Source organism: Myxine glutinosa, chromosome 6, assembly GCF_964187855.1.
Source record: "Myxine glutinosa chromosome 6, kmMyxGlut1.1, whole genome shotgun sequence".
Classification (NCBI taxonomy): Eukaryota; Metazoa; Chordata; class Myxini; order Myxiniformes; family Myxinidae; genus Myxine; species Myxine glutinosa.
The window spans coordinates 31,941,688-31,968,740 of NC_136266.1; the positions used below are offsets into that span (position 1 = coordinate 31,941,688).

Below are 27,053 nucleotides of genomic sequence, written 5' to 3' on the forward strand. Positions count from 1 at the left end.
TAAAAGCTAAGAAAAGTGAAGGTACAAAGGTTTTTGGAGGAATACGTGCAGCCTCGAGGCAGAGGGGCGGAGAACGGAGCAGGCCAAAAGAGCACCACGAGAAGAAGATTGTGAGGACACTGGTTCTGCCTCACGAAATACCTACTAGTCCATAACTTTTTAGATATTGTTTTATGTATCGTTTTGGCCAATCGCTCAATGGTTCAGTATCACTTAAAAAATTATAGTATCCGGATCCGTATCCGGATCTTCACAAAAATCTAATCAATTCAGCCTCGTCACACACCCAACCTTTCCACCAATATATTTGGCCAAATCCGTCCACAACTTTTTGAGTCATCCTGCTCACAGACAGACAAACATATAAACATGGGTCAAAAACATAACCTCCATCCACCTCTGGTGGCGAAGGTTAAAAAAAACGACCGACTTAAATTCATCAGGAAAACATGATTATTCTGCTTTATTTTTTGCATAAAAAAGTGTCTTTTGTGCATGTACAAATTTATGGTTTAAATTACAAAATTTCTCCACAATGGACGGTGGGACACCCCATCTCAAACGTCCCTCCCAACTCTCGTCGCTCAGTCGGATCCTCCCTCACACCACGGATCCTTTCCATCCTACCGCTTTTTCTTCTCTCAATGTTGCCAACTATGGGAATGGACATGTTTGATCAGACAAGGATTAAGACTCCATTTGCCAAGGAGCCAAATGATGGATGAAAAACAAGACTGAGGGTAACAGCTGTAGAGCGGAGGAAGAAGTACAAGGAAGGTTTAATAAATAATTAATACAGGAGATGCCAGTTAGAAATGCAATGCGGTTAGAAGTGTGAACCCAAAGAAAAAGTTAATTTGGATAATCTGCCTGGTTAGTGTCCGAGTCTGCGAACTACAAGACACAAGACGTCCCATTTCACACAAGTAAAAGTAGATAGAGAAAGCAGATTACCGTGCTGGGTGTACAGGCAAAGTAAGTGTGGATTACAACTTGATATTAACTGAACTATATTACCAGCGATCACAAGATGATACATTTCATACCTGACTCACTCACCCTGAACACTATAAGATTCCCTGCCCCACAGGTACACCTGACTTAGAGGACAAGATGATCCTGATGGTTCTCGTTAGGCGGAATGCTGAAAATGATGAGAATTTTTTTTATCGTTTAAGGAGACTAATAGGTTTATGACTAAACGGCGCCCTCTCGTGCACAAGGATGACATTAAAAAAAAAATCAAATCCATATTCTGTAAGCAGCAGCAGCTTACAAAACAAAACCACTCAACCACCAATAAATTGTTTTGTATTCCATTCACTTTTCCTGAATACCATCTGAATTGTGTGTTCCAACCAATAACTACATTTGGTCTCCAGAATCACCAAGGTGACTTAATCGAACATATTATTATTGTTATATCAATATTAATTTATACTTGTTCTTAAGTTACGAGGACTAAGTTTCAATTCCACAGTGGATGTTGCATCTTGCAAAACTTAGGACTGCTGCTTAGTTAGTATGTGGCCTAACAGATGTAGAGGCTAAAATAAGGTGATTCATAACTTGAAGTTTTGTAAGAGAATGATGAAATAAAACAGATTTTTCTACAGGGATTGCGATTCGTGCAAATGAGGTCGTGCAATGTGCATATATTACGTGCAGACCGAGGTGAGGATGCAAAACATTTGAGATTATTAAAAAAATGAACGACAAAGAAAAATTAGGAGAGAAGATAAAATTCTATGTAATGGATGAGATTTGATCCTGGGGTCATGGCATCATCAGGAAAAACAGCAGAATATATTTTTTTTAACACCAAAATGACTGATTCCCCCAAGCACAATGAAAAATAACGGCAGCTCAATTGCCAATAAATTGTTTATAAAACTTCACAATATTAGTTGTGTATATTTATTATCGAATTAAGAAGTGTAGCTGTGAACAAAATTACAAATGCATTGCGATTTCACACGAGTGACTGTTCTCAGATACAAGCTTGACTTGACGACTTGAGGTCACACTATTTATTCCACAGCAGGATGAAGGCCTCTCTTCCTTGCTGTTCCAATCAATACAAAACAATTTGAGGCCATTGTACTCATGTAAACTTTTCTAATTTAATCTCTGCATTTGATCTTTGGTCTCTGTACAGTGGCCACAAATATATACGGGAGGCCTAGATAATTGAAATCTCCCGTGATGAAGCGGAGTCTATGGGCCTATCACAATCCCATCACAGACAGGTCAGTGGTGTCTATTTTTGTAAACAGCAGGGGTCACGAACCTGGGTCTGGGAACCCCTGCTGTATACAAAAAAAAAAATCGTTCTCCATATCAACTTTCATTCAAGGGATGTTGCACTCATTGCACTGAGCTGTATATATAACTGGAGCCGTGGTGATAAGTAGGCAGTAAGTGGCACCAACGACAGCCATCTTGGAATACCCCATGGAGATTCTGGTCACTGATTGCACTTATAAATTCAGCTCACTGGTTGCACTTATAAAAAATAGTGTTCTGCTGTGCTATCTGCTGCAATCACAGCCATTCCCACAAGTTGAAAGTTATTAAAAGCATTACTTTTCAAAAGTAAGGGAACTTTTTTTTATATTAAACTAGTACACCCTCTCAACGGGAGTGGCGGAGTGTCATGTTATTGGTTCACGAGTTATCAAGTGACCACTATATTCGTAATGTGTGTGCGTCTGTCTGTGTGTTTGTCTGTCCGCAGCATAACTACCTGATGATATCATCCGGTCTTGATGAAACTTGGGTGGGAGGTTGATATCATGATCCAGTTGTGTCCTGCCTAGAGTGGGCGTATTGCGTCCATTGTGGGTGGAGCCACGCCCGAAAAAGATGTCTTTTTTAGGGGGTAATCGAGTTCAACCTACATCTTCTCCCAGGGGTTTGGTGGAATCTGACAGGGGTTTCGATATTTGGTTAGGCCAATGTCATGTGTCTAGCGCCACGGAGCTCGATTTTTCATATTATTATTATTATTATTTTTCCCATTTCATTTTTCACCGAATTTTCGGTATTGTGGAGCTAACTAACCTCATAACTGATTATACATTATGTTCTATCTCATTTCAAGGTCAGTAACCTTCGTTTTGACATTTCCGGGCCTGGCCTGTCCGGGCCTGTTTCGGTTATAGTCCGTCCTTTGTCATTGAATACCGCTCGCTCGTGAACCATCGTCGTCTCCTGACTTGTTATCCTTATTATTATTGCCAATTATTATCACTATTACTTATGTTAGATCAGGTCATTGAAAAGATCAGACCCATGCTTCACGATTTCAAATAATACAATTAATTTACTTCCATGAGGGTGTGCGGGGGAGGTAGAAGGGGAGGGGGTGGGGGGAAGGCAATATTGCAAGTCATAAACCCCTTGAAGAGTGGGGATATTGTTTCATAATGTCATTAATATTATGCTATTATCAAAAGTGTTGTTACTACTTTTGTATTGTGAAGCGGCTTTGGAAAAACGCCGTGAAAAACGCCTTGGAAGAACTCCGCATTAGCGGTAGGAAGAGGCATGTTACATCATTATTATTTTGTGGGGTATATAGACTACAGTAGATCTTCGATCAGGTGTGATCGTCGACGTGATAGGCATAGACTGATGTCCGAATTCCTTCAAATTTGTTTCAGGTTTGTGTTAAAAAGCAGTCACGACTGTTTAAAAAGGAAATCATATGTGTTTGTGGTTTATAATATTTTATTTCTGGTAGAAATACTCCCACGAAAACACCATGATAAGTTATTTATACACATTAACACGGCATTTGTTCAAGGAGGAAACGCCCCTTGGGGAGGTGGGATATTATTCGTATTAATACTGTTTTGTAATAACATTAACATTATGCTTTTGTTATTGGAAGCTTCCTTGGAAAAACGCCATGATAAAGCTATCATAACACGGATATACACCTCAACACGCAACTTTCTGAATACTCTCTGAAGGCATTGTATATATATATATATATATATACATATGTATATATATAAACACACCCACATATTAAGGTGGCGGCATTTTTTTGTCTATCTGTTTCTCTCTTTCCACCCATTGGTTGGACAACTCGCCTGACGACACCCAGAAATACGTCATTAGTGGGAAGACTGACTCTGCCCACCGGCATTTTGATTGCCATGCAGTCAGGATGAACACATCATGGAACCTGTCATATTCACAATTGCCATGCCCTACTTTTACATTGCTACAACATAAACTTCTGGAGCATGCAAGGTAATGCTTCATTCCCTATACATCACACAAAAAGGGGTGTGGGAGGGAGAGAAAGGAGTGAGGAAGTGAGAGAGAGAGAGGTGGGGGAAAGAAAGGGGGTCGGAGTGAGACAGAGGGGTGGGGGAGAGACAGGGAGGGGGTTTAATTCGTACTTTAACCCCCTCCCCCACTCTGATTCCATTTTATTGGGGGCACTGAAACTAAATTGTTCTCAGACCAACTCAATCTGATACTTCTGACTTACTAACATCAGACTCCCAGTTTTGTCAAGTCACCTTCATAGCTATATAACAAGGCTTCAAAGGAAAACAAACAAAAGAGGAAAACAAATATGAATCAATCTGTAAACGGAACCCGATAACGTAAAGCGCTTATCACGCTCTCAGCTCTGCCTGTACCTCTCGCATTATAGCGAGGGGTAGATATGCCAACGTGGTGGCAACTCCATGAAGGCATGCTGCAGGCACAGCTCCAGTTTATAGACAGCTCAGTGACTCATTGATGCAATGCCTCTGCCTACAAAACACCAAAGTGACAGTTTATAGTTGAGTCAAGAATTTAACAGACTAAGTAACTCCAAGGCAAGTGCACCACCACTGAACTGTCCTGCCATCCCACAACTTACATTTAAAGGAGTATACCATGATAAATTATTGTAATGTGTTTATTAATAAGTAAGCACTTGTTTTCATATTTACTTTTTTGCTCAACTTTGAAATTTACAGAGGCCAAGGCTTGTGTTGGACGTACACAATGCAAGAGGTCAATTCACCGATAACAGAGCAGAGACAAAGGCCCACAAAAATGGCAAGCAAACAGGCAATGCAACAAAGGAAGTGATAAAACAGCAGACAGACAGCACAATGATAGGTGGGTGAGGATGTAAGACAAAGGTCAAAGAAAATCGAGAAGATGAATATGCAAAACAGAGAACACAAGATGGCAGTGGGTTAACAGCTGAAAGGGTTTCGAGGAAGGCACAAGACTGAATGGACATGGGAGACTATCCCCTAAAAGGTTAAAAAAAGAAGGAAAAAAAAGGGGAGTAAGAGGGAGGAGTAATGGTTTGTGGAAAGACTACATTTTGTAAGGGTAAAAATGTTGATGGATGAGCATTGCAACCATATGGCGATGGAGCATGCAGAATGAGAGTGGGAAGGGCAAAACCACACGAGATGTCGGAAAGGACCACAACGTCAACGACTTGTCAGCTATGAGAGTGAAGCAGTCTCTGTGCCTCAGTGTCCTGTCAATAAATATTAATTTCAGGTCCTGCATGGGTGACATTTGACAAGCAGAAGCACCAACCCATATCACTGTAGACGAGTGCAGCTATAAACAAAATTACAAAGGCATTGCGACTCCATGTATTGTAAGGAGTTGATCACACCCAAAATACTTAGCTCTGAATAACCACAATGTGCTTTCCATCCTCGGGTGCCGCACTGAAGATGTGATCAGGCCAAGATAAATTATGGAATTGTAAAACCAAGAAGTTTAAATGGCTGCACCTTAACCAGAGGTTAACCACAATAGTGCAGTTGAAGGAGCTGCGCTCCAACGCGAGTCGAAAGAATTGACGCGACCAAAGACGGAATTCGTCCGAGTTGCTTTATTGAAACAAAACATCTCAGGTATTCTGACAAGCCCGTTTATCGGGCAGCAATATATATACACATTTATGCCCGGGCGTTTGCCCGGGAAAACCGAGGCCGGGCATGCCCGGGTGTCAAGGGCGAGTCCTGGAAAGGCGAGTCTGGACATGCCCGGGCGTCCTGGACGCGGCCTGGCAAGTCGAGGCTGGGCGTACCCGAGCGCTCTGGGCGAGCCCTGGAAAGGCGAGAGCGGGCATGCCCGGACGCTCTGGGCGAGCCCTGGAAAGGCGAGTCTGGACATGCTCGGGCGTCCTGGACGCGGCCTGGCAAGTCGAGGCTGGGCGTGCCCGGGCGCTCTGGAAAGGCGAGAGCGGGCATGCCCGGGAAAGACGAGACCGGGCGTGCCTGGGAGGTTCGGGCGTGCCCGGGAACAGCGAGTCCGGGCATGCCCAGGAGAGGCGCGTCTGGGCCCGTCCGGACGAGCCCGGCATGGCGATCGCGCCCTGGCCGCGTCCTGGCAGGTGCAAGGCGATTGTGTACATTCAGCGGGAACTGCTACACAGTGAAGGATTAGCTAAGTGATCTCTGTTTGGAGTTAACGTCTTTGGTATGACTCGGATGGGGTTCAATCCGCCAAGCTCCCAGATTCAGAGTGGATGTTGTAATCATTACGTCACTGAGTCTAGTTAATGCAGCAGATAAGTTCTGCCTTTCATTGGGGTGAGGTACATTCCCAACACAGGGTGTAACTAGAACGGGCACTCGGTAGAGCGCATACCTTCGCCGCAGCTACTGTTCTGTACTTGGCATGGGAGTGTAGGGAACAGAACAGTGAACAGTTTGGTGCTGATTTCATGCAAATCGGATAAGAATTGACCGAGTTATGACAAAAAACGCACATTTTGCAAGGTCGTGACCCCCCTGACCTTTGACCCGATTGCTCCCAAAATCTAATCAAATGTGTCCCGTATAATAACCAATCATCCCACCAAATTTCATGCAATTCGGTTGAATACTTTTTGAGTTATGCGAATAACATACACACACACACACACACACAGACATACAAATAAATACACAGCGATCAAAACATAACCTTCCGCTTTTGCGAAGGTAAATAAATACACAGCGATCAAAACATAACCTTCTGCTTTTGCGAAGGTAATAATCTGTGAAGTGGTGTAAATTATTTTTCAAAGTCAGAAATCTCATGAATGTACAGCAAAAATAGGAGAGCATCAAGAGCTCAATTTGCACTGACACACAAAAAGCAACATTAAATAAAGATAAAGCAACAATCTGAAGGACATAACAGCTTCCCGTGGAAAGCATGAATAATGTGCCCAAGGGTAACATGGAGGAAATCCTTCCGGCAGTGAAGAAGAGGACCCTGGATGATATTGGTAGACTTAGCAGATGAGTCAAATATTGTGACATAACCAGAGAGGCATCTTTTTCCAGATAGTTTAACATTTGAATGTAGTATGTTAGTGTTAGGAGTATGTTAGTTACATTGTAACATGGAACACTAGAACGGCACTCCGTAGAGAGCATACCTCCGCCAGGAGGAACAGTTTACGTTTTGTATTCCACTGATAGGCCGGAGCTGATTCCGGACCTGAACCAAAATCTAATCGGCTTGTTCTCGTCACCAAACCAACTCATCCCCCAAGTAAACAAGTTTAGTCATAACTCGTCCATAACTTTTAAAAACATCATGTTATATATTGTTACGTTTGTGAGGGGGTAGGCAATGAAATACCTTAGGACCAGGTAGGATTGTATAGGGTAGTGTGCTCCGAATGTCGCGACGAAGAAGAAGAACCCCCCATGTTTCCAAGTAGGGATCCGTTAGACCGGATGTCGTGTAAGGTCGTATCTTTGACCCCATGACGAGGGGTGGGGCTATGTTAATTAGGTATGGGTTAAGGGTAAATCCCCTGTATGTAAGTTGCCTCTATGACCTTTTACTTTGTTCCTTATGACACCACACCACACACACTTCCAGCCAAGAAATCGGCACGCACTAAAAACACTAAATAAAGTAATCGGAACCAAGACATTGAACACTACTGCTGATTCTGCCAGCCAAGCAATCACAAGGGCGCAGGAGGCCAAGCCCCATGGGGTGGTGATTGGTCCGGTACCATGGGGCTAGGAGATGGACTCGCTGATTGGAGCACGTGCAGACGTCATCGGATAGAATGGCATCCCGGCATTTTCTCTCTCTTGGGTCCTGGCTTTAGTGACGAGCGGATGCATTTTCTTTCGCTGGCTCGTTGGTGCTGACTGTGCGGCGGCTGGGTGCGCCTGAGAGACTGTTGGTGCTGTGTGGAGGAGACGACGAGGACGGAGCTCAGCCTGCTCGCTTCGCGCTTGCGTCGACGTGGCGGTGAACGCGGCTTGGCACCAAGGCGGTGTTTTCCCGCGAACGAACTCAGGAACAGCAGACGGGATTTGAGGGCTGCTCAGAGATGAGTACACGCAAATCCACATGCATTATTTTCGATTGATTTTTCCCTTTGTGTTGTATGCAATTCTGTTGGAGAGTCCCTCAATTTAGGAATTTAGTGTTACCTTTTCATTGTCCTGCATTTATTTTCATTAAACCCGGTTTTGTTGCATTTAAATTCTTCGCCCTGTCCCGTTTATCTGTCGGTGATTCGGAAAACTACCCGTGCCACATACGCTGTGCAGATAAGCCTCGTCACTCTCCCCCACTCCTCGCGCGTAAAAAGAAGGTCGGCCATAGTTTACTAAAACTGAGGTACCACCAGAAGTGTAAAAATGATCTGTACAACAACTTTGTTGCAACCACCAAGAAGTCAGCTCAAGCATCAAAGGCAGAGAAAGAGTCATCAAAGTTGAAGAGAAGACGCACTACTTGTGAGTTCAGTTCATCAACTGACTGCAGTTCTAGAAGATCACAGTCAGTTGACCTCCTGTATAAGGATGTATGCATTCTTTGCAACCAACCAGCCCAGCTCTACAAAAATAATCCAGCACAAGCTAGAAAGAAATACAGAGTGCCAGATAATTTGACTGCAGATACACTGAAGGCAAGCTTGCTGAAGACAGCACGGAGTCGCGGGGATGACTGGGGCACTGAGGTCACTGGACGCCTGGAAGGGATCAACGACTTGGTAGCAGAAGAAACACTGTACCATTTGCGATGCAAACTTATGTTTGCGAGAGGTGACAGTTTGTCCAAGACTGATGAGGAAGGAAAAAGGAAGAGAGGACAGAGGAGTATTGATGAGGAGCGAGAGGCAGTTTTTATTGAATTCTGCGAATGGTTAGACTCAGAATTAGAGCATGGGGTAATGAACATGGACCAAGTCCATGAAAAGCTGCAGGAGTTTGATCAGTCACCAGAGAAGAGCCTTTCTTATTCAAAGCATTGGCTAAAGATAAAACTTCTAGAGAAATACGAAGACACCTTGTATTTCACAACACAGGAAAGAAGGGCAGATGTACTCTGTCTCAAAGATGGCACCGACAATATTCTGCAAGAGCATCATGCTAATCTTGACCATGGAGATGAGAAGACTCAGATCATAAAGACAGCACTCAAGTTCATATCCAATGATATTGCCTTGATTGATTTAGGTCCAAAGTCATACCCCACCACACACAGTATGACTGACATCGATAGTCAGCTGACACTTGTTCCTGCAAGCCTTCAGATGTTCTTGAGACCGATTGTCAAGACAGACGAAAGAGTTGCCGTTTGGGGGCAGAATTTTATTAAGGCCTGTCGACCTCGGTCTGGAGTATTGCCACACCAAATGGGGCTTGCCATACAACTTGATCATAGATTTGGGTCAAAATGGATGCTCAACAAGTTCCACCGGCTGGGATACACTGAGTCTTACACGGAGACACAAAACTACAAATACTGCTTCCTTAATAGTAGGAGTGGAGATGATGTTCCAGATACTTCTGGCACTCTTGACACCATTGTGGAGGAAACCGATGAACAGATCAATGATGAGGTTGCGGTTGATGCTGCGCTTGAGGATCAATCAGTGATGACTGGTACTGCGATTTTCAAGTACATTTACCATGGACGAGATACTACATTCGGTGAAATTCGGTACAACATGTTCTCAAGGAAGGCAGTGGCAGGAGTGATCAAACCAGAGACTCTACCTCCAACAGAGGGTGCAGCTGCACAACATTCACTCCGTGCCTACCTGCAGACCCGGGACTGGATCCTTCTACAGAGCATGTCTCTGAACCCCAGTGACTATGGATGGACAATAGGTGTGTATGGGTATGAGCCAGTTCCAACACTGGACCCCACGGCTCCTGAGGAGCTATTGCAGTTCACGAGCTGTAATTGTCATGGAGATTGCAGCAACCGGCGATGCAGCTGCAAGAAGAATGGGGTCACGTGCATCTCGGCCTGTGGAGTCTGTAATGGCATTACATGCAGAAACTGCAGTCATGATGTTGTTGAGTCTGAAGAAGACATAGACAATGACTGTTGAAACTTCTGACATTGTGAATGAGAAATAACTCTTGAGTATTATATATGTATGTGAAATAAAAGCTACTTTGTGTGTAAATGTAAAAGTGAAAATATAAATGTTAACAATCAACTCAGAATCATGAAAAACCCTTATTTGACCCCTCATAAGTTACTTAAGGGCCGATTAAAAAAAATAAAAATTCTCGAAAATAATTTTTCGGTACATAAGTTACTTAAGGGCCGAATTCAACAGCTTTTTTTCTGGGTTTCCCACGGAAGTTGAACTTCAACATTTTAACACATGTTATTACACACCTTTACAAACAAATTGGGGAAGAAATTTTTGGGTAACAATTTAGTTAACAGATTTGTGAAATATCTCATAAAATGCCCTTACTATTACATCCATTCACAGTATGCTGATCTCATGACCAATAACATCCCATCCATGCCCTTGGGGAGAAGGAATCACTGGGCAACGCTGCAAGCACCTGCTCCAAATGTCAGCTTGGAAGTTAGCATGTCTGAGATGTTTCTCAGCTATATTTTGACATGGCAGAAGTCTGCTGGGGTCAGTTGTCTGACATCCAAACATGGCATGTCGGACATCATTGACATGGGTCTGTCGCTTATCGCCATACAGTCTACAGATGGCGCCTTCACCTGCCGTGAGCTGTTGAGAGGTCATATCAAAAGTACTACCTAAATCCATCATAGTGCTTCTGAAGGTGGCATCGTCCTTGAGGGGTTTGAACCCAACAGCCTTTCCTCTTCCAACGAAGGCACTTGTCGAGTCGCATCCGCTGAATGCATGGTACCCTGGAAGAGCTTTGCATATATCTGGTCCTAGCTTCTTGCCGATAGCAGTCAGGTCGATGTATCGCGTGCGCTGTTGTGTACCGGTGCGAAACATCAGCTGTGCTTGGATTGTGAAACTTGCATAAAGCGCAATCACGACTACATCAGTGTCTGGGGATTTGATTGCGATTGACTGTGCCCCCTGTTCCGATGCGTGAGCAGCATGTAGGAGCATCCTAGTATCCACTTCTTCATGGGAAGACTCCAAGGTGCTGATTTCTGATTTCACTACGCTGCTGTTATCTTCGCTGACTTTAAGTTGGAAGCATTTGTCTTCTGCTGTGACAAGAACTGTGCGTTGTTTCCTGAGGTTCACATATTGTGGGTTGGACCACTCCTGTAGTAGAAATTGGGTTAATTATCTCTTGAATGAAACACTTTGCAAAGATATGTTGAACTGCTTATCAACCTTTTGCAAACCACAACGAATCTTTGTTTCTAATGTGCCTGAGGTATTTCTTCGATCATGATCTACATCTTTGATGGACACATCAGGATATGTATCCACAACCCAGTCAGTCCTGCAATTAGGTGATGTTCCCCTGATGATGATGTCGAATATGTGCATCGCCAGCTGTACATACGTCAGATTCACAGCTACCTTCACCGAATGCAGAAAAGCCATAGCATCCACGATCCAGGTGCTTGCAGGGGGAATATTCGTCAGTGGAGTAGACTCATTTTCCAATGCTGTCAGTAGTATTGACTTGACAGTTTTGACCGGCCTTCCATCAGGTGTAGCAATAGAAAGAGGAAGAGAGCCAAGAAGATACTGTAGAAGATTTTTCATTGGAATATTACGACTCTGGCCAATGACAAGTAGGTGCTCAAACATATTTCTGGTCGACTTTAGTTCATCCATCTTGGCTGAGGCTGTCTGGAACAGTAGATGAGGTCCTGAGCTATCGAGAGGATGCGATTCTTCACAGACTTTGGTGCCTCCACTGGAACATTAAGAGATACATTTGATGCATCGTTGATTCCTACACCACCAGTAATAACCCAGGCAAGGAAATTAAAGAGGCATGGTGGTGTTGAAGCTATCACAGCCTCAGGTGAAATATGTTGAGGTGTAGGTGGCCACTCCATGTCCTTCACTTTCAGTATGGCCTGGTGCAGAAACGGTGAGTCATGAAAGGCTTCCATGTGGGATCAGCTACTGGTTCCTGTGAGCTATGTACATCTTCGACTTCTTCGACGTGTTCTTCTTGGAGCTTAGACTTAGCAGCCATATCAGCTTCCACAATGATGCCGGGGGGAACAACTTCAGAAAATATCACTTCAGATCCCCGGCGATATTTGGGATGCCAGAAAGATATTTGATTTGAAAATTTATTTTCTAAACGTTTATGCTTTTCACTGCGGTACTCAGGACGCTGCACACCACACTCAGCCAGCAACTGCACCATTTGCTGTAATAAGTCACTCATTTGTAAGACTTCTAAGTTATCTATGACTCGAGCCTGCACATCATCAGCGACCATATCGAATGCTCTATCATAGTGATCTTGCTCTGCAAGGTTCATTTGATGTGTTCGTTCAGCAGATATAGTCAAAGTATTCAGGCGTCTTTTATGTGTATAGAAACTCTGACATGATCAATGAATCAAGATGTCTCCCGCTATCGGATCGGCAGCACCATGGGCACCACCCCGTAACTCCATCAGTACTCGGTCATCTTTCCATATCTCTGCAGCATGGATGAGATTTTCAACTGCTGGTGCAAGTGTCAGGAAATGAACTGGCTCTTTTCGTCTTCGATCTGAAGCGAGCTGTTTGTCGCCTTTTTTTTTTTTTTTTTTTTTGTATACTGAATCGAGGCTCGTGAAAAAGCTAACATTTACTTCACAAACAAATCAACCAGACAAACAAAATATATATAAAGAGGGAGCGGAAAACAAGATGGGGAGAGAAGGGGAAGCACACAAACACAACATTTGAGAGCAGGGAGATGTGTGGAAGGGAGAGGGCTTGGGGGGAGGAGGCGTGGGGAAGGGGGGGGGGGGGAGAGAAGTATAAAACACAAGGACACCAAGGACTTCCAGGACAGAAGTTGGTATTTCAAAAAAGTGGAATTGGGGTGAAATTAGCGGGGGTAGAAAATATCAAGGTTTTGGATGGGGGAAGATAAGAGATGGTGGTGAACAGCTGTTTTAAAGACCTGGAGGGTGGAGTGGGATTGAAGAGAGTGAGGGAGTTTGTTCCAGAGGCAGGAGAAAAGAGGAATGAAGGAGTGAAGGTGAGCAGAGAGTCTTGATTTAGGCAGTTTGACCATAAGAGGGATGCAGGCAGATCTTGTGCGACCTGTAGGAATATTTGCGGGACAGAGCCCAGAGAGAGCTGGGGGGGCAAGGCCAGAGAGGAGTCGGTAGAAGACGGAAAGACCACCAAACCTGCCTGCGGTGAGTGAGTGAGAGGCCCTTGGAGTTAGCTTCATCGTGGGAGATTCCAATGATTCTGAATGCTTTGGTTTCAACAGCGTGAAGACGAGCTAGGTGTGAGGCAGGAGCACCAGCCCAGAGGGGAGAGCAGTATTCCATTGAGCTGCAGATGAAAGCCTTGTATGTGATGAGGAGCTCAGGTGTGCCAAGGAAGGACTTCGCATGACGGAGTATGCCCAGTCGGCGACTGGCTTTGGAGGCCAGATTTGAAATGTGGTTTTCCCAGGAAAGATCATGGCAGATAGTGAGACCCAAAAGCTTGAGTGACAGAACTTCTTGGAGAGGATTATTCAGAAAGTGGATGGGAGGGTTGTCCAGTCGGTCTTTTCGGAGAGACATCGTAAGAGTGTGAGATTTGTCAGGATTGAAAGACATGTTCCACTTGTTTGCCCAGTCTGTGATTTTGTCCAGGTCTGCAGAGAGTGAGGAGGCTGCAGACTGCTGATCTGAGGGATGAAGAATGGAGCGACAGAGAGTAGAGTCATCAGCAAAGAGATACAGACGATTTTCAAGAGAGTCAGAGAGATCATTGATGAAGACCAGAAAAAGCACAGGGCCCAGAACACTGCCTTGAGGAACTCCAGCCTAAACAGGAAGAGGAGATGAGAGAAACCCATTCAGGGCCACACGTTGACTACGACTAGAGAGGAAGTCCGCCAGCCATGCATGGAGATTTCCATGGATACCAAAAGAGGAGAGTTTGGTGAGCAGAGCGGGGTGCCAGACCGTATCGAAGGCACGTGATATGTCAAGGGAGACTGCTCTAATTTCCTGTTTGGCATTGAGGACCTCCATCCATTGTTGAGAAAGCAGAAGCAGCATGTCCAGAGTAGAGTGACCTGGTCTGAAACCAAATTGATGATCAGAGATCAAGCCATTGGAGAAGAGGAAAGATTTCATATCTGAAGCAATGATGGATTCCATGACTTTGCTGATAATTGGGAGAAGGCTGATTGGTCTGTAGTTGCTGGGATCTGTTTTTGCACCTTTTTTGTGCAAAGCGGTGATGTTGGCAGATTTCCAAGCAGATGGAAGATGACCTTGAGCAAAAGAGAGGGTGAAGAGAACAGAGAGAGGGAGTGAAAGAGCGGAAGAACAGGATTTTAGGACCCGTGGGCTGATGCCGTCAGGTCCAGTTGCAGAATCCGAGTCGAGGGTTGACAGAAACTTTTCCACCTTGTCAGGAGGAAAGGACACAGAGTCCAGGAGCAGCTGGGTACGACTGGGTACGGTGGGTACAGAGAGGGATGGGTTTGGGACACAAGATTTAGAGGCAAACACAGAGTTGAGGCATTCAGCTTTTTCACGTGCGGAGTCAGCCGTGTGGCCATTTGAGGTGAGGGAGGGGATGGAGGGGGAACAAACACCAGAAACAGATTTGACCAGACGCCACCAGGATTTGGAAGAGGGAGACAGATAAGAGAGTTCGGTCCTGAGAACGGAGAGATATTGTTTCCTGGCTCTCCTGAGGGTGGACACACACTTGTTTCGGGCTTTGTGAAAGGAAATGAGATTTCCTTCCGTTGGATTTGCTTTCCAGGAGACGAAAGCAAGTTGTTTCTGGGCAATAGCCTCACCATAAGATTCCGTGTATCATGGACGGGAGGAAGGGTATGACAAAACAGAAGACGAGATGGGATAAATCTGTGCATGAGAGAGAGCAGTTTGCTTTGGAAGAATTCCCAGGAAGAATTTATGTCAGAGGCAGTAGAGATGGGAGACCAGTCCAGATGATTGATGGCTGCTTGAAGACTGTGGCAGTTGGCCTGAGTGAAATGCCAGACTCGTCGACGCTGAGGAGGCTCTCTGAGAATGGTCAGAGAGATGTCCACTTTAACAAGCACATGATCAGAAGAGCCGATTGCAGCAGAAGAAGAGCAGCAGACATTTTCAGGGAAGTTAGTCATAACCAAGTCCAGAAGAGAAGATGCTCCGTTGACTGAAATCCGGGTCGGGAAATTGACAGATTGCGTCAGTCCCAGTGAGTCACAGAAGTCCTTTGCTGAAGAGCCATGGCTGATGAAAGAGGTACCCACACCCAGCCAACTGGCATGGTGACAGTTGAAATGACCACATATGAGGAAGAGAGAGAGTTGGGATGGGTAGATAGAAGTTGGTCCATATTCTCAGACAGCGAGATGTAGATGGAGTCATCACTGTTTGGTGGACGGTACAACACACATATGAACAAAAGGTGGGAGCGAAGGGGAAGCCGTAGCCAAAGGTATTCCTGGGGGTGAGGTGGAGAGAGGGCAGTGCAGGGCGAGTGAGGAAGAGAGTTTTTTATAAAGATAGCAACCCCACCTCCAGGACGAGTGTCAGGTCTATCATACCGGAGGAGGGAGTAACCTGGGGGAGATACCAAGGAATCAGAGACATCATGAAGGAGGAAAGTTTCTGTTAAGCAGATCACGTCTGGTTTGTCAGAAGCAACCTGTATGGAGAGATCAGACAAGTTTGAGCGAAGGCCCCGGATGTTTGAGGTCCATACTGTTAAGGAAGAGGAAGGGGGAGCATCGGATACAGAACAGGGGGGGGGGGAGCGTTCGGGTAAGATGTGGAAGAGGAGGAAGAGGTAGGGAGAGCTGTTGAAGGTGTGTCGGAGATTACAGAATAGCTTGGAGAAAGGGAAGAATGAGGCAGACAAAAGGTTTGATGGTGATTGGGAGAGGCGCAGTGAGGTGTTATTTGACGAGGGGGAAGAGCGAGGTAGAAGGTTGAGGGAGATGAAGGTGAAAGTTGGAAGGGGGAAGAAGCGGGGAGGACGCTTTGAGGAGGAGGGGTGAGAGGGGAGTCTAGGAGGGGAGGAGGGGAGGAGCGAGGGAGAGTCTCGGAGGGGAGGGGTGTGGGGGGAGATTTGAAAGGAATGGGTGATTGGGAAGATTTGGAGGGGAGGGGCAAGGGGGAAGATTTGAAAGAGATGGGTGATGGGAAATGGGATTTTGGGGTGATGTGATTTTGAAAAGTGTACGATTAATGGGAAACGAACATTTATTGCAAAATGAGTTTCTTGAGACATTCGAGTCAAAAATACGTTTGAGGACGCTGGAGGGAGGATGGAGTGCTGGATAGTTTAGGGAATGAATGAAAGATGCACTATAAGAGATGGATTTTTTTTTTGGAATGAATAGATTTGGTGAGCAAGTCGAAAGCATCCTTTTATAGAAGAAGAAGAAAAAGGTGTTATAGAATATGACAGAATACAGGTCTTCAGGGGTCAGATGACACTTTTTAACAACGTGATCACGTGATCACAAACAACGTGGTCGAAGAACGAACGAACAAATAAGAACGAATAAACGAATAAGAACAGAAGGAAATGTTTTTTTTTTTTTTGTTTTTTTTGAGATTTTAAAACAAGGAAGTATGGGATGAAAAGACCGTGAAAAACAGAGACCGGAAAGTAATTGCAGCGCGATCGGAGAACCGCTGAGACAAAAACAAAGCCTCAAGCCAAGGTCGGACACGGTAGCCTAGTACTACACTTAGGCCTCAGAATACGCGATACGAAAGACCGACGATTCTGTACACAGGTATGAAAAACCAACGCCAAGAATACTATTAAAGACACCCCAATAGGTACATACACCGAGAGAAAGATACAGTTTCGACAAAAACACAATTGTGAAAAGTTACTTAACTTCGAAAGCGAGCGCGCATGGACAGCTTTGAAGAGACGAGACCTCCAATCTTGCGCATGCGCAAAGATCATGCCTTGTCATATAATGCACTGCGATTGTTGAAGATGTGGTATGGTTGATTGGGTCTGTCGATGGCTGCTGCTTGGTTGGTCCTCGGAATTATCCCTGATCCTGCCACTTCCTTCTCGAGCTCTCTCGAACCTCTGGATGGACTTTTCCAGAATATAGCCAGCATAACAATTGTGGTGCTTGACCAGCTCAGTGACATCTTTTGGTAGGGGGGTTGTTCCATTGATATATTCTTTAAGAATACCATACGTACTGTCTTGTCTTCGTTGAGCTGCACGGCAAAAAAATTCCCACGACTTTGCTGTAAATTTTTCGAGACGACCAACACTGGTGGAGGAACCATGACACAAACAGCTGGCCCAGTTAATTGTCACTCTTGCTCGCTTCTCCTCTGGTGGATCCGCTGATGTATCGAACGTGAACACAGCTGGCACTTTCACATTTCGTGATTGTTTATTAGAGTCTTGTTCAGCCATGTCAAGTATATCGCTGTCTCATCTCGTTAGTTGCTCCATACACGACTGCAACATATATATATATATATAATAGCGCTGAGTTAGATAAGACATGCAAGTTTACACATAATAAGCACATCACCCTTAACTAATACATAAAGCTCATCACCGTAGCTATTAAGCATGGCACATACAGCAGCCTGCAAAAAGATATAAAATATTATCGAGTTATGCACCATATACATATTTGCATACACAGGAAAAAACGCACTTTAACTGCACATACAACATCCTACAATAGATATATATAGCATCGAGTTAGGTAAAGCAACCATGCATAGATGAATCACAGCAATCAACTAAACATGAAACATCCAGTAGCATGAAGTGCTCAGAATTTAGTAGCATACAATACAAGCAGTTGCGACTATGTTTACGCGTACCAGAATTGCATTTGGCGTTTACGTCATAGGACAATATTGTAAGTCCTTAGATAGTATCTAAACTATGAGTGAGCCAGATGAGAAATGTTGTGTTTGGATAATGAGAATAACATTGCTAATATTAGACAATAGTATTGGAATATGTCCGTGCTATGTACATTTAAGTCCGATATCATGCACGTTCATCTTCACTGACTTCTCATTCTCGTCTTGCCTGTTGGAGTCATGCGTATGGTATCGGTTTGTACTCGGAATATTTCAGTGGTATATACATACAATACCTTAAGTATGTTTATATGTTCGTTTGTAATAATACATTTATGTTAAATTAATTAGTGTGACATAATTTTTTCCAAACAAAAACAACCCTTTTCAATGTATCGCGAGAAAATGCCTTCTTTTCGGTAACTCACAATATGTTGCACATGTACTCAAATATATCTGGAGACTTTAGTTATTGTCAATTATAGTTATATAATACACCAATGGAGAGATCAATACATCACCATTCTATTGATATATTCAAATGTGATGTTATGTGTATATCAATAAAGTTATAGACCATAATATGACCACACACCCTTAATCATGGTGGACCAAAAATGGCGCATGAAACGACCGGACCCCTGGTGTCTAAAGTTATCCGATTAAGGTCGTTTGGACACTTTCCCAGAGGGGTAATGTTTTAAAATTATCATCTTATATATCAAGGAACATTTTTTAAAATCATGAAACGTAAGATGCCAGGGGGGTGCAGCAAATTTGTGAAATAATGCCTTGTCAGATATCAGCCCCAGGTCTAGTGGATGTGTCACCTTTCCTGTCTCTTTGGACGTTCTCATACTTGATGTCAGGGTGTATCCATGTCCTTGCTCGTTAATCAGGTTGCTCAGTCGGTCCAGGGACAAGCAAAACGGGAGGGGAAAAAGGTTGTCTCCCTGGAAGATTCCTCGATGCATCTTCATTCCTGGTATTTAAATCTTTATTTCCGAGTGCAGTAATATCAACGTGGTAAAGCAAAGCTCCATTGCTTTCTCAACAAGTATAATTATTTGGGGGTTGTTCTTGTACAATGGCATGCAGTGTGTGTGTGTGTGTGTGTGTGTGTGTGTGTGTGCTCCTATCGTGGCAACACACTAGAATGTCAAATAGTGAAATTGAAGATTAGAAAGCTCAACATCCAGCATCTATTCTCAAAGCTGAGTTACCCTGCTGCTCAAATCAGCTTCTTCATTTCCACCGAATGATTGATAGTGTAGCAGCATAGCAAACCTGTTGTGCATTTTGTGATACAAGCACCAAATTTGGCACAAATGTACATTAATATGTTGCGAACATTTTCAGATATTGGGCCACTTGAAATTCCGTAATTTTTTTTTTCAAATTTTTTCAAATTTCGTAATTTCAAATTTTTCGGGTGACACCGTCACAATTTCGGTCTTCGAGGCCGGCCGATATAGTGGGGCGGCTTAGCCCAAATATTCAAAAGAATTGTGCATTTTGTGATACAAGCACCAAATTTGGCACAAATGTACATTAATATGTTGCGAACATTGTGTGGTCAGCAATGAAGACGAGAGTCTGAATTACATGTATGCAAAAGACCTTGTGAACCAGTGAAGCAAATACACGGGTAAGCATGAATTAAATCTAGGGCATGATATAATTTCCATGATGTTTACCTCTACACTCAATGGTGGAAGGAGGTAATGTTTTGATCCCAGCTTGTCTGTATGTCTGTTTGTCTGTTAGTCCACAAAATTCCAGACAAAGCTTGTAGTAGTGGTAGTTGTAGTGGTAGTGGTGATAACAGAAATTGTTATATAGAACTGAACTTATATTATTATTATATGCAGAAAATAACTTCATTTCTATATGCCCTGCAGTGGACAGGTTAATTGGTTTATGCACTGAAGGGGTCACCCTGGTGTGCACTGCTGTGTTCTGCCTCACTGAGTTGTTCAGGTATGATGTACTCAGCACAAGCTTCCGGTCGGCCCGGAGGTGGGGGTGCGGGGCCTGTCACGGAACGTCAAAACAAACGGCCTGCCGGGGCCGCCCAAAAGTCGGGCGTGAGGGGCGCGTCCACTAATGGAACGCCTCTCGCTTCCCAGATCGAGGGCCACGTGGTCAGGAGAACCTCGTCCCTTCCGGTCACACTTTGCCTATCGGCCGGCCTCGAAGACCGAAATTGTGACGGTGTCACCCGAAAAATTTGAAATTACGAAATTTGAAAAAATTTGAAAAAAAAAATTACGGAATTTCAAGTGGCCCAATATCTGAAAATGTTCGCAACATATTAATGTACATTTGTGCCAAATTTCGTGCTTGTATCACAAAATGCACAATTCTTTTGAATATTTGGGCTAAGCCGCCCCACTATGACTTGAGGCTTTAAATATGTTTGTATATATCGGAATTACTGTGGTTGCATTCTCCTCATTCTGAGCAAATTTTTGAAGGTTCAACTTAACTTGTATGACCTAAGAAAATTAACCCTTTCATCAAGGAAACAAATCTTTTCAATGAAAATTTTCGCATGATTTAAGTTTTGTTTCATCAAACAAATTAGGTTTTTTCTTTTTTATGCCTCCGCCGACAAAGTCGCCGGTGGCATTATGTTTTCGGGTTGTCCGTCCGTCCTTACGTCTGTCCGTCCATACGGACTAAACCTCGTTTTCCTCAGCAACCACAAGTCCGATTGAGACGAAACTTTCAGGGTAGAAGTGACACTCAGGCAGAATGTTTCCATGATAATTGTGATGTCATAGGTCACGTGGTATGGCAGCCACCTTGGATTAAAATTAAATAATTAAAAATGCTCCCGTGGGCTTAAAAAAATATTTCTTGGAACCGGCGAATGGAAAAATTTGAAACTTGGCACATTGGCAAGTACTCCCAATGGGGAACAAAAGTATGATAATTATGACATCATAGGTGAGGTGATATATCAGGCAAAAATGTTTTAATCGAATTCCTTATCCTAAAAATCAGAAATTGCATGCACATGACTTATGACCCATTTGTATTGAAATATTAAATTTATGACATCATAGGTCACATGGTTTGGCAGCCATATTGGATTGAAGGAAAATATTAAATAATTATAGCTCTGAAACCGCTCACCCTATTGATGCGAAATTTTACAAATATCATCAAACAGCATTTTTGCATATAGTTTGAAAATAATGATGTGGTAGGTCACATGGTTTAGCAGCCATCTTGGATAGAACAACAAACCTTATCCGATCAACACGAAACTTCACAAACGTGATCCACTATCCATGCATATGCATAGTGTACATGTTTAAAGGTCATGTGTGATGTGGTATGGCAGCCATATTAGCTTGAAAGCTGATATTTTAAAAAAATCCCTTCTCTGAAACTGCTTCACCGAACGATGTGAAACCTGTCATGTCCGCTAAAAATGTGATACTTCAGAACAGCTGAAGGCATTTAAATCAAACTTGTTTATGTTTAGTACAGTGAACGATGGCATCTACCCATTGTGGGACTATGCATAGGCATATTGGCGACACAGTCGCATTGTTCAAGTTTTTGTATACAGAATCGAGGCTCAGGTAAGAGCTAACACATTGAACATGAAAACATGCACAGACACATAAAACATACAATGAAGAGAGCAGGAGACAAGAGGGGGAGAGAGAGGGAAGCACACAAGCACAACAACAGTAAATATCAGGGACTTCGGTAGATCTGTGGAAGGGAGAGGGCTTGGGGGGGTGGGGAGGTACACGGTATAAAGCAAATGAACACGACTAGGAATTTCAGGAAAGAAGTTTGGGATTGAAAGAGGTGGATTTGGGGTGTTTTAACGGGAGTAGAAAAGATGAAGGTTTTGGATTTTTTTTTTTTTTTTGTATACAAGATCGAGGCTCGTGAAAGAGCTAACATTAATCACACAGAAAGACAAACCGACACATACAACTTATAACATGGGGAGCGGTAGACAAGATGGGGGGAGAGGGGGAAGGACACAAACACAACATTTGAGAGCAGGGACATGTTTTGTAAGCAAAAATCTATTGTGAAAATCTATATTGATATTTAGAGCTATATTGCTATTGATATTTACATCTATATTGTTACTTGTTCCTTCATATTAAAAGTTGTTTGTGCAATCTGGGTGCTTGTTTTTTCAAAAGTCGTTACACAAATATCAGCGGAACTATAATAATAATCCTAACAAGAACAATAGGGCCTGTTGGCTTTGAAGTCTAATAATAACAACGAAATATAATCGTTATGGAATTATTTTTGGTACTTCCATCAATTAGCTCAAAATTGTACTTTTTGACTGTTTGAGGTTCATTTGACATCATGAAATTTAAAGACTACATCTTGCCCTCACTCTGCACGGGGATTGCTTTCTCAGAAACCACAGTGCAGAGCAAATCTGTGCTCCGCGAAGTATTAATTCATCGGGAAAAGGGGGGTTACGTTCTAGACCCTTCTGGAACCAATATCAACATCCAAGAAGCTCCAAATTTCACCAATAAAGACAGAAAATTTGTACAAACCAGCTTCATTATATCATTAAAGCCACCAGTTTTTACCCAAATGTGAAGACAATGGGCTCGTTTAGACATTATTTATAAACATGTTTACATATCAGTGTCACTTTACATGTTTGCAAAGAGAGTGGAGTGCACCGAGTGAGCCACGAGTGTCAAACACTTGCCTCACTCCCCGAGTCACTTTCTGAGTGTCATGTGGATTTGCATTTGGTGTGTAGGCCGTGCAGACCTGCAGCGCGACCCACACAACATCGAACCACGCACCATATAGAGCGCCATTTTGGTATAAAAAAAATAACTGCAGCTGTGAAACCGTGCATAGAGAACTAGTGCAGAATGAAGGGAGCATGTAATTCGATTTATCAGGTTTTACCATAATTGCACAAGTCTTGCTGTTTCTCTTTATTTTGAAAATTTGAGATGTCAAATTAACATTGCTTGCATTCATCCTTCTGACATTTAGGAATGATAAAAGGTTACTACAATCAGATTAACATTGTTGATTGAGGTTAATGTGGTCTGTAATTTTGACAATTCTATGACGGACAGTCATTCCATCCAATGCACCTTACCCTTAAATGAATAATAATAATAATAATAATAATAATAATTCATTTATTTTGTATAGCGCTTTTCAAGAAGCCCAAAGGCGCTTTGACAGAGTGCAAAACATATGCATAACAATACATGAAAACAACAATTGCAAAAAGACAAGAATCAATAGGGAAATATTTAAAGCAAAAGGAGGGAGAAGGAGAAGTGATAGTCAGGGGTTAAATGCTGTGGGTTGAATGTTGAATGCAGTGTTGAACAGGTGGGTCTTTAGTGATGTTTTGAATGTGGTGAGTGAGGAGGAGTCTCTGATGGTGTGAGGTAGTGAGTTCCAGAGGGTGGGAGCAGCGATGGAGAAGGCCCTGTCCCCCCAGGATCTGAATTTGGTCCGGATGGGGGGGGGGGGGGGGGGGGGGGGTCAGGAGGTTGGTACCAGCAGAGCGGAGGTTGCGGGTGGGAGTGTGTCTGGAGAGGAGGTCAGTCAGGTAGGATGGGGCCAGGTTATGGAGGGCTTTGTATGTCAAGAGGATTTTGTACTGGATTCTCTGCAGTGGAGCTGTTCATTGCAGTTCACTGCAGTGGAGTGAATAGTGGAGGATGCCAAAGCAGCGGTCATTGAAGCAAGGAATTCATTGGGTGGCTTGTCACTACCGCCTCAGCAGGATCAGGATTCGCAGTCACAAAATGAGAACAAAGAAATTCAGCTCATTGAGCCAACTCAGAACACATAATAATTTGATATTTTGCTGTACAAACTGTCAAGGTTGGGAGTGAGGGCATAGAAACAAAAATATGATAAGAAAGAAACAAAATATTGTGCTTGTAAAGAGGGAATATATCATCTGGAAATGTTGAAGAAAAATGGAATTCACTTTTACATGAGCAGCATGCTGGACTCTCACTTCCGGGACAGGGAAAAATTATAAAACAGGTGGTGGTGGCTCACATGCACAGATTGAAAACATGCTCAAGTAAGGATAATTTTCTGTTGATGGCCTAAAGAGCTTCCCACCATAATCACTTATGGAAGAGAGAATGAAAGGTTTCATCATCACCATCAGTGTACCATGTTCATAACAGAATGTTGGTGCTGCCCAATCAGTCTCTTGGCAAGTATTTGGCCGGATGGTTTGCTGTTGCCTTCCCAGATGGAATGTTTAGGTGGAAAAGAAGGAGTGCTTTTTAACAGATGCTTGTTGATCTCGAGTGCTTCGGAATCCTTCTCATTGCCATATGCGCTTTTCAGCAATCATATTTTCCTGCTAACAGGTTTGTTTTCCTACAATTATTTCTTTTTAGATCTTCCCGTATAGTTTTTAATCTGCGATTTTTTAAAGTTCCTAAATGTTGCTTACGTTTGGCACATACAATTCAAACAAAACAGGGAAATTTCATTAATATCCCTTTTTAATCAACGAAGGATGAGGGAATAATATAAGGATTACTAATGGAGTGTCCAATTCAATGACAAACTAACAACTCATAGTGCATCAGATAAACACAAAAATTGTGCATTTTATGAGAAAAGCATCAAATTTTTAACATAGTTAGTGCATACCATAAGGTTTATCCTCAGATGTGGAGGGAAGTCAGACTTGACCTCTGAGAACCGTGAGAGCCCAAATCCAAAATGGCCGCCAGTCCACCGATGGGGATGGGGGAAGATAAGAGATGGTGGTGAACAGCTGTTTTGAAAACCTGGAGAGAGAGGAGAGGGATTGAAGAGGATGTGGGAGATCGATCCAGAGGCAGGAAAAAGAGGAATTAAAGAGCGAAGGTGGGCAGAGAGTCTCGATTTTGGCAGTTTCACCAGAAGAGGGTTGCTGGCAGATCTTGTGCGTCATGCAGGAATATTTGGGGGGAAGGACACAGACAGAGCAGGGGGAGCAAGGCCGGACAGGAGTCGGTAGAAGACAGAAAGACCACCAACCTGCCTGCGGTGAGTGACTGAAAGGCCCTCACAATCGGCTTCATCGTGGGAGATTCCAATGATTCTGAAAGCTTTGGTTTCAACAGTGTGAAGTCGAGCGAGGTGTGAGGCAGGAGCACCAGCCCAGAGGGGAGAGCAGTATTCCATTGAGCTGCAGATGAATGCCTTGTATGTGGTGAGGAGCTCAGGTGTGCCAAGGAAGGACTTCGCACGACGGAGAATGCCCAGTCGGCGACTGGCTTTGGAGGCTAGCTTGGAAATATGTTTTTCCCAGGAAAGATCATGGCGGATTGTGAGACCCAAGAGATTTAGTGACAGAACTTCTTGGAGAGGATTGTTGAGAAAGTAGATGGGAGGGTTGTCCAGACGGTCTTTTCGAAGAGACATAGTGAGAGTGTGAGATTGTTCAGGATTGAAAGACATGTTCCACTTGTTTGACCAGTCTGTGATTTTGACCAGGTCTGCAGAGAGTGAGGAGGCGACTGCCAATCTGAGGGATGAGATATGGAGCGGCAGAGAGTGAAGTCATCAGCAAAGAGATAGAGAGGATTTTCCAGAGAGTCGGAGAGATCATTGATGAAGACCAGAAAAAGCACAGGGCCCAGAACACTGCCTTGGGGAACTCCAGCCTGAACAGGAAGGGGAGATGAGAGAAATCCATTCAGGGCCACACGTTGACTACGACCAAAGAGGAAGTCCACAAGCCATGCGTGGAGATTTCCATGGATACCATAGGAGGAGAGTTTGGTGAGCAGAGCTGGGTGCCAGACCGTATCGAAGGCACGTGATATGTCAAGGGAGACAGCTCTGATTTCCTGTTTGGCTTTGAGGACCTCCATCCATTGTTGAGACAGCAGAAGCAACATGTCCAGAGTAGAATGACCTGGTCTGAATCCAAATTGATGATCTGAGATCAGGCCAATGGAGAAGAGGAAGGATTTGATGTCAGAAGCGATGATCGATTCCATGACCTTGCTGATTATTGGGAGCAGGCTGATTGGTCTGTAGTTGCAAGGATCTGTTTTTGCACCTTTTTGTGTTAAGCAGTAATGTTGGTTGATTTCCAAGCTGATTGCAGATGACCTTGAGCAAAAGGGAGGACGAAGAGAACAGAGAGAGGGTGAGATAGAATGGCAGGGCAGGATTTTAGGACCCGTGGGCTGATGTCGTCTGGTCCAGTTGCAGAATCAGAGTCGAGGATTGACAGAAACTTCTCCACCTTGTCAGAAGAAAAGGACACAGCATCCAGGAGCAGCTGGGTTTGACTGGGTAAGGTGTGTAGAGAGAGATGGGTTTGGGACACAATATTTTGAGGAAAACACAGAGTTGAGGCATTCGGCTTTGTCATGTGCGATGTCAGCTGTGTAGCCGTTTGAGGTAAGGGAGGGGATGGGGGGGAACAAAGACCAGAAAGATTTTACCAGATGCCACCAGGAATTGGAGGAGGGAGACAGGTTTGAGGGTTTGGTCTTGAGAGTAGAGAGATAGTGTTTCCTGGCTTTCCTGAGGACACACTTGTTCGAGTGTTGTGAAAGCAATGGAGATTGCCTTCAGTTGGATTACCCTTCCAAGAGGTGAAAGCCAGTTATTTCCGGGCTACTGACTCACCACAAGAGACAGTGTACCATGGACGGGAGGAAGGGTATGACAACTGAAGACGAGATGAGATAAATCTGTGCATGAGAGAGAGCAGCTTACTTTGGAAGAATTCCCAGGAAGAGTTGATGTCAGAGGCAGTAGAGATGGGAGACCAGTCCAGATGATTGATGGCTGCTTGAGGACCGTGCCAGTCGG

General features: G+C 43.8%; 1 long non-coding RNA gene across 1 annotated transcript in view; it reads right to left on the reverse strand.

Moving 5' to 3' along the window:
- Positions 1-24,971, reverse strand: part of LOC144892499 (uncharacterized) — a 140,495-nt gene extending 115,524 nt beyond the window's left edge. Inside the window, exon 1 of the long non-coding RNA XR_013623705.1 lies at positions 24,888-24,971. This is a non-coding gene — a long non-coding RNA (uncharacterized LOC144892499). The remainder of the gene's footprint in view (positions 1-24,887) is intronic.
- Between the last annotated feature and the right edge of the window lie 2,082 nt (positions 24,972-27,053).